General features: G+C 48.1%; 1 long non-coding RNA gene across 1 annotated transcript in view; it reads right to left on the bottom strand.

Moving 5' to 3' along the window:
* Window positions 1-4,889: 4,889 nt before the first annotated feature.
* Window positions 4,890-8,579, bottom strand: part of LOC123735040 (uncharacterized) — a 7,114-nt gene continuing 3,424 nt past the window's right edge. Inside the window, exon 3 of the long non-coding RNA XR_006765225.1 lies at window positions 4,890-5,448. This is a non-coding gene — a long non-coding RNA (uncharacterized lncRNA). The remainder of the gene's footprint in view (window positions 5,449-8,579) is intronic.

The raw sequence follows: 8,579 nt of genomic DNA, 5'->3' as shown, positions 1-8,579 counted from the left end.
TGGTCAGTTGGTGAGGGTAGACTTGGAGGCTGCTTACCTGACATGGAGGAAGTCCCCTCTCCTCTCCCCTACCTTCCAAATACCCCCCTCCTCTCCCCTACCTTCCCTATACCCCCTCCTCTCCCCTACCTTCCCTATACCCCCTCCTCTCCCCTACCTTCCCTATACCCCCTCCTCTCCCTACCTTCCCTATGCCCCCCTCCTCTCCCCTACCTTCCCTATACCCCTCCTCTCCCCTACCTTCCCTATACCCCCTCCTCTCCCCTACCTTCCCCTTGCCCCCTCCCTTCTCTCCCCTACCTTCCCTATACCCCCCCTCCTCTCCCCTACCTTCCCTATACCCCCCCCTATTATGTTGGACCATCATGTTTATTTGTTTGAATCTTGTCTTTGTTTGTGATCAGGTTAGAAGAGAATGACTCCTCAACCCAAGAGGCCCTGGAGCAGCTGTGATCAGGTTAGAAGAGAATGACTCCTCAACCCAAGAGGCCCTGGAGCAGCTGTGATCAGGTTAGAAGAGAATGACTCCTCAACCCAAGAGGCCCTGGAGCAGCTGTGATCAGGTTAGAAGAGAATGACTCCTCAACCCAAGAGGTCCTGGAGCAGCTGTGATCAGGTTAGAAGAGAATGACTCCTCAACCCAAGAGGCCCTGGAGCAGCTTTGAGAGAGCAGCAGTGTGGAAACATTTGGGGAAATTTAAAGAAGGTTTCCTGGAAAAGAGGATGGGCTGTTATGTAAAGGGTCAGAGCCACTGAGTGGACAAAATATTAAGGATACCTTCCTCATACTGAGTTACGCCTGGTCAGTTTGTCATGGAAAGAAAGGTGTCCTTAATGTTTTGTGTAAATTACATAATAATTATACATTTATGGATTTTTTTATGTAGCCTATTGTTTTCTCTTTATTCAACCTGCCATCTACCCACCTGGGGACTGAGGGGTTATGAGAGAACCCCCACATCACTAGCTTCTCTTTATTCAACCTGCCATCTACCCACCTGGGGACTGAGGGTTATGAGAGAACCCCCACATCACTAGCTTCTCTTTATTCAACCTGCCATCTACCCACCTGGGGACTGAGGGTTATGAGAGAACCCCCACATCACTAGCTTCTCTTTATACAACCTGCCATCTACCCACCTGGGGACTGAGGGTTATGGGAGAACCCCCACATCACTAGCTTCTCTTTATTCAACCTGCCATCTACCCACCTGGGGACTGAGGGTTATGAGAGAACCCCCACATCACTAGCTTCTCTTTATTCAACCTGCCATCTACCCACCTGGGGACTGAGGGTTATGAGAGAACCCCCACATCACTAGCTTCTCTTTATTCAACCTGCCATCTACCCACCTGGGGACTGAGGGTTATGAGAGAACCCCCACATCACTAGCTTCTCTTTATTCAACCTGCCATCTACCCACCTGGGGACTGAGGGTTATGAGAGAACCCCCACATCACTAGCTTCTCTTTATTCAACCTGCCATCTACCCACCTGGGGACTGAGGGTTATGAGAGAACCCCCACATCACTAGCTTCTCTTTATTCAACCTGCCATCTACCCACCTGGGGACTGAGGGTTATGAGAGAACCCCCACATCACTAGCTTCTCTTTATTCAACCTGCCATCTACCCACCTGGGGACTGAGGGTTATGAGAGAACCCCCACATCACTAGCTTGCATGTTCTGCAGCCTTGTAAAGATAAGGAGGGGACGACTGGGAGGCAGGTTGGCATTTATTGTCATGAATCTTGCCCTGGAGGCAGGTTGGCATTTATTGTCATGAATCTTGCCCTGGAGGCAGGTTGGCATTTATTGTCATGAATCTTGTTCTGGAGGCAGGTTGGCATTTATTGTCATGAATCTTGTCCTGGAGGCAGGTTGGCATTTATTGTCATGAATCTTGTTCTGGAGGCAGGTTGGCATTTATTGTCATGAATCTTGCCCTGGAGGCAGTTCAGCAAAATATTCACTAGCTTGCACAGGCACAAAGTAATACAATCCGATTTTAATCCTAACCTCAACCACACTGCTAATCCTTCCCTTAAATTAAGACCATAAAACAACATTTTCCACAGCCAATTCTGACTTTGCAGCTGACATATCTAGAGGAAATCGCACAGTTCTGCCTCCAGGTCAAGATTCATGACAAACGTCAACATGAGACAGGGAGAAGCAATGTAAAAATCAATAACAAAACTGTTTCCACTATTAACATGCTTTTTCTTGTTTCAAGTATGTTTTATTATGATAAGTACAATATAATCATATATACTTGTACAACTATGGAGCGTATGTCCACATATAATTGTACAATTTGTTTTTCCAACATAAAAGACAAGAAATGATCACATTGGTATTTTAACAGTGTTATTGTAAGAGTTTAAATGTTTAAACAGAGGATACATCTAAAACAGGATAAAACAAGTGCAGTATGTTCTGAGAATGTTACTGTTTGTCCAGTGTGTGTGTGTGTGTGTTTGTCCAGTGTGTGTGTGTGTGTGTTTGTCCAGTGTGTGTGTGTGTGTGTGTGTTTGTCCAGTGTGTGTGTGTGTGTGTGTTTGTCCAGTGTGTGTGTGTGTGTGTGTGTCCAGTGTGTGTGTGTGTGTGTGTGTGTGTCCAGTGTGTGTGTGTGTGTCCAGTGTGTGTGTGTGTGTGTCCAGTGTGTGTGTGTGTGTCCAGTGTGTGTGTGTGTGTGTCCAGTGTGTGTGTGTGTGTGTCCAGTGTGTGTGTGTGTCCAGTGTGTGTGTGTGAGTCCAGTGTGTGTGTGTGTGTGTTTGTCTAGTGTGTGTGTCCAGTGTGTGTGTGTCTGTGTGTATCCAGTGTTTGTGTGTGTGTGTCCAGTGTGTGTGTTTGTCCACTTTGTTTGTCCAGTGTGTGTGTGTGTGTGTGTCCAGTGTGTGTGTGTGTGTGTGTGTGTGTGTATTTTTGTTTGACCAGTGTGTGTGTGTGTGTGTGTGTGTGTGTGTGTGTGTGTGTCCAGTGTGTGTGTGTGTGTGTGTGTGTGTGTGTGTGTCCAGTGTGTGTGTGTGTATGTGTGTGAGTCTGTGTGTGTTTTCGTTTGTCCAGTGTGCGTGTGTCCAGAATGTGTTTGTGTGTGTTTGTTCAGTGTGTGTGTTGAGTGTGTGTGTCCATTTTGTGTCCAGTTTGTGTGTGTTCAGTGTGTGTTCAGTGTGTGTTCAGTGTGTGTGTGTGTGTGTGTGTGTGTGTGTCCAGTGTGTGTGTGTGTGTGTCCAGTGTGTGTGTGTGTGTGCCCAGTTTGTGTGTCCAGTGTGTGTGTTTGTGTGTGTTTGTGTGTGTGTGTTTGTGTGTGTCCAGTGTGTGTGTGTTTGTGTGTGTGTGTGTGTTTTTGTGTGTGTGTGTGTGTGTGTGTGTGTGTTTGTCCAGTGTGTGTGTGTGTGTGTGTGTGTGTGTGTGTGTGTGTGTTTTGTCCAGTGTGTGTGTGTGTGTGTTTGTCCAGTGTGTGTGTGTGTGTGTGTGTGTGTGTGTTTGTTTTTGTCCAGTGTGTGTGTTTGTCCAGTGTGTGTGTGTGTGTGTGTGTGTTTGTCCAGTGTGTGTGTGTGTGTGTGTTTGTCCAGTGTGTGTGTGTGTTTGTCCAGTGTGTGTGTGTGTGTGTGTGTGTTTGTCCAGTGTTTGTGTGTGTGTGTCCAGTGTGTGTGTGTGTGTGTCCAGTGTGTGTGTGTGTGTGTCCAATGTGTGTGTGTGTGTGTGTCCAGTGTGTGTGTGTGTGTGTCCAGTGTGTGTGAGTCCAGTGTGTGTGAGTCCAGTGTGTGTGTGTGTGTGAGTCCAGTGTGTGTGTGTTTGTCCAGTGTGTGTGTGTGTTTGTCCAGTGTGTGTGTGTGTGTGTGTGTGTGTGTGTGTGTGTGTGTTGTCCAGTGTGTTTGTGTGTGTGTTTGTCCAGTGTGTGTGTGTGTGTGTTTGTCCAGTGTGTGTGTGTGTGTGTTTGTCCAGTGTGTGTGTGTGTGTGTGTTTGTCCAGTGTGTGTGTGTGTGTGTGTTTGTCCAGTGTGTGTGTGTGTGTGTGTGTGTGTCCAGTGTGTGTGTGTGTGTGTGTGTGTCCAGTGTGTGTGTGTGTGTGTGTCCAGTGTGTGTGTGTGTGTCCAGTGTGTGTGTGTGTGTCCAGTGTGTGTGTGTGTGTCCAGTATGTGTGTGTGTGTGTCCAGTGTGTGTGTGTCCAGTGTGTGTGTGTGTCCAGTGTGTGTGTGTGAGTCCAGTGTGTGTGTGTGTGTGTGTTTGTCTAGTGTGTGTGTCCAGTGTGTGTGTGTCTGTGTGTATCCAGTGTTTGTGTGTGTGTGTGTCCAGTGTGTGTGTTTGTCCACTTTGTTTGTCCAGTGTGTGTGTGTGTGTGTGTCCAGTGTGTGTGTGTGTGTGTGTGTGTGTATTTTTGTTTGACCAGTGTGTGTGTGTGTGTGTGTGTGTGTGTGTGTGTGTGTGTGTCCAGTGTGTGTGTGTGTGTGTGTGTGTGTGTCCAGTGTGTGTGTGTGTATGTGTGTGAGTGTGTGTGTGTTTTCGTTTGTCCAGTGTGCGTGTGTCCAGAATGTGTTTGTGTGTGTTTGTTCAGTGTGTGTGTTGAGTGTGTGTGTCCATTTTGTGTCCAGTTTGTGTGTGTTCAGTGTGTGTTCAGTGTGTGTGTGTGTGTGTGTGTGTCCAGTGTGTGTGTGCCCAGTTTGTGTGTCCAGTGTGTGTGTGTGTGTTTGTGTGTGTTTGTGTGTGTGTGTTTGTGTGTGTGTCCAGTGTGTGTGTGTGTGTGTGTGTGTGTGTGTTTGTCCAGTGTGTGTGTGTGTGTGTGTGTGTGTGTGTGTGTGTGTGTGTGTGTGTGTGTGTGTGTGTGTGTGTGTGTGTGTGTGTGTGTGTGTGTGTGTGTGTGTGTGTGTGTGTGTGTGTGTGTGTCCAGTTATTATTTCAGGGACACTGAAGAGCCAACAGAATAAACCCAAAACCCTGGATAGAGGGGCTCAGTGAATGTGGAGGTGAATGTGATCAGGTGGGTCAGTGTGTCAGAGGAGGCTCTATAGAAGGACAGAGTGCCGGCTGACCAGTCCAGATACACTCCTACTCTGTGGGAGCTGGAGGAGGGGACATCTATGGTAGTGGAGTTATTATTGTGACAGGCAGAGTAACTGTTGTCATAGCAGAACAGACTCCAGGACTTGTCATTGGATCCAAGACAACAGTACTTAACCACTCCTCTCCTGTTGATTCCTTTATATGTCACTCCTATAACAGCCCCCCCACTCCACTCAACCTCCCCTCTCCCACTCCACTCTACCTCCCAGTAACAGCGCCCAGTCAAACCCTCTCCACACAGCACCTGTCTCCAGTCCTCAAATCTCTCTGGGTGATCAGGATACGGCTGCTTCTCTCTCCTACATGTCACCTTTCTGTTCTCCTCAGACAGAGAGAGGTGTCTGTTTACTGTGTTTAGGTCCAGTGTGAGATCACAGACATCTGATGGATGAAACCAGATACAATATTAGAAATCATCATCATTCACATTAGAATGTTAACTCACTTTTCACTAATTCATTTAATGTAGATGTTTCTAGGTATCAAAAGGAGCAGTTAAGGTAACTTGAGACTTGTTGAATGATCACATGTTATACTGTTCCGGAACTCCAATTTGAGCAGCAGCAGCTGAAAAATGAGCTCCTACAAATATTGAAATTTACATGGTTTTTAGAGTGAAGTACATCGGAAAAAAGCAAAAGAAAACTGCAAGACTGAATAGGAGAAAAAACAAGCAACAAACAAAGAAGATAGGCTTTTGAAAAATAACTATTTTTCATAAAATTGTAGTTATCTTAGCAAGCTGAATTGTTTACCAGTTGCTAAGCAGTTGCTAGGGACTCTTTTGGAAGAAGCTAGCTAGCTAACGAAGAACAACAAAGAATATCTAGTTAACAGAAGAAAAGAAAGAGAAAATCAGGACAGAAGAAAAAGGATATCAAAGTGAAACAGTTCTCTAAAGACACAGGAGACAATAATACAAGAAACAACACTTCTGTAGCTTGTCAACTATGTGTCTGTCTATCCCTGTTCTCTCCTCTCTGCACAGGCCATACAAACGCTTCACACCGCGTGGCCGCTGCCACTCTAACCTGGTGGTCCCAGCGCGCACGACCCACGTGGAGTTCCAGGTCTCCGGCAGCCTCTGGAACTGCCGGTCTGCAGCAAACAAGGCTGAGTTCATCTCAGCCTATGCTACCCTCCAGTCCCTAGACTTCCTGGCGCTGACGGGAACATGGATTACCACAGATAACACTGCTACTCCTACTGCTCTCTCCTCGTCTGCCCACGTGTTCTCGCATACCCCGAGAGCATCGAGCCAGCAGGGTGGTGGCACTGGAATCCTCATCTCTCCCAAGTGGACATTCTCTCTTTCTCCCCTGACCCATCTGTCTATCTCCTCATTTGAATTCCATGCTGTCACAGTTACCAGCCCTTTCAAGCTTAACATCCTTATCATTTATCGCCCTCCAGGTTCCCTTGGAGAGTTCATCAATGAGCTTGACGCCTTGATAAGTTCCTTTCCTGAGGATGGCTCACCTCTCACAGTTCTGGGTGACTTTAACCTCCCCACGTCTACCTTTGACTCATTCCTCTCTGCCTCCTTCTTTCCACTCCTCTCCTCTTTTGACCTCACCCTCTCACCTTCCCCCCCTACTCACAAGGCAGGCAATACGCTTGACCTCATCTTTACTAGATGCTGTTCTTCCACTAATCTCATTGCAACTCCCCTCCAAATCTCCGACCACTACCTTGTATCCATTTCCCTCTTGCTCTCATCCAACACTTCTCACTCTGCCCCTACTCGGATGGTATTGCGCCGTCCCAACCTTCGCTCTCTCTCTCCCGCTACTCTCTCCTCTTCCATCCTATCATCTCTTCCCTCTGCTCAAACCTTCTCCAACCTATCTCCTGATTCTGCCTCCTCAGCGAGAGTTGCACCCCTTCTGAAAAAACCTACACTCGATCCCTCCGATGTCAACAACTACAGACCAGTATCCCTTCTTTCTTTTCTCTCCAAAACTCTTGAACGTGCCGTCCTTGGCCAGCTCTCCTGCTATCTCTCTCAGAATGACCTTCTTGATCCTAATCAGTCAGGTTTCAAGACTGGGCATTCAACTGAGACTGCTCTTCTCTGTGTCACGGAGGCTCTCCGCACTGCTAAAGCTAACTCTCTCTCCTCTGCTCTCATCCTTCTAGACCTATCTGCTGCCTTTGATACTGTGAACCATCAGATCCTCCTCTCCACCCTCTCCGAGTTGGGCATCTCGGGCGCGGCCCACGCTTGGATTGCGTCCTACCTGACAGGTCGCTCCTACCAGGTGGCATGGCGAGAATCTGTCTCCGCACCATGCGCTCTCACCACTGGTGTCCCCCAGGGCTCTGTTCTAGGCCCTCTCCTATTCTCGCTATACACCAAGTCACTTGGCTCTGTCATATCCTCACATGGTCTCTCCTATCATTGCTATGCAGACGACACACAATTAATCTTCTCCTTTCCCCCTTCTGATAACCAGGTGGCGAATCGCATCTCTGCATGTCTGTCAGACATATCAGTGTGGATGACGGATCACCAGCTCAAGCTGAACCTCGGCAAGACGGAGCTGCTCTTCCTCCCGGGGAAGGACTGCCCGTTCCATGATCTCGCCATCACGGTTGACAACTCCCTTGTGTCCTCCTCCCAGAGTGCTAAGAACCTTGGTGTGATCCTGGACAACACCCTGTCGTTCTCCACTAACATCAAGGCGGTGACCCGATCCTGTAGGTTCATGCTCTACAACATTCGTAGAGTACGACCCTGCCTCACACAGGAAGCGGCGCAGGTCCTAATCCAGGCACTTGTCATCTCCCGTCTGGATTACTGCAACTCGCTGTTGGCTGGGCTCCCTGCCTGTGCCATTAAACCCCTACAACTCATCCAGAACGCCGCAGCCCGTCTGGTGCTCAACCTTCCCAAGTTCTCTCACGTCACCCCGCTCCTCCGCTCTCTCCACTGGCTTCCAGTTGAAGCTCGCATCCGCTACAAGACCATGGTGATTGCCTACGGAGCTGTGAAGGGAACGGCACCTCCATACCTTCAGGCTCTGATCAGGCCCTACACCCAAACAAGGGCACTGCGTTCATCCACCACTGGCCTGCTCGCCTCCCTACCTCTGAGGAAGCACAGTTCCCGCTCAGCCCAGTCTAAACTGTTCGCTACTCTGGCACCCCAATGGTGGAACAAGCTCCCTCACGACGCCAGGACAGCGGAGTCAATCACCACCTTCCGGAGACACCTGAAACCCCACCTCTTTAAGGAATACCTAGGATAGGATAAAGTAATCCTTCTAACCCCCCCCCTTAAAAGATGTAGATGCACTATTGTAAAGTGGTTGTTCCACTGGATATCATAAGGTGAATGCACCATTTTGTAAGTCGCTCTGGATAAGAGCGTCTGCTAAATGACTTAAATGTAAATGTAAATGTAATACTGTATGGTAATATAAAACACACTTATTCACATTAATTACACACACACACACACACACACACACACACACACACACTCATATAAACTCTTTGTAAATGTTGGT

The sequence above is a fragment of the Salmo salar genome, unplaced genomic scaffold (genome assembly GCF_905237065.1).
Source record: "Salmo salar unplaced genomic scaffold, Ssal_v3.1, whole genome shotgun sequence".
NCBI classification, from domain to species: Eukaryota; Metazoa; Chordata; class Actinopteri; order Salmoniformes; family Salmonidae; genus Salmo; species Salmo salar.
Note: the sequence above shows the minus strand (reverse complement) of the source record. Positions and strands in the feature narration are given on the sequence as shown.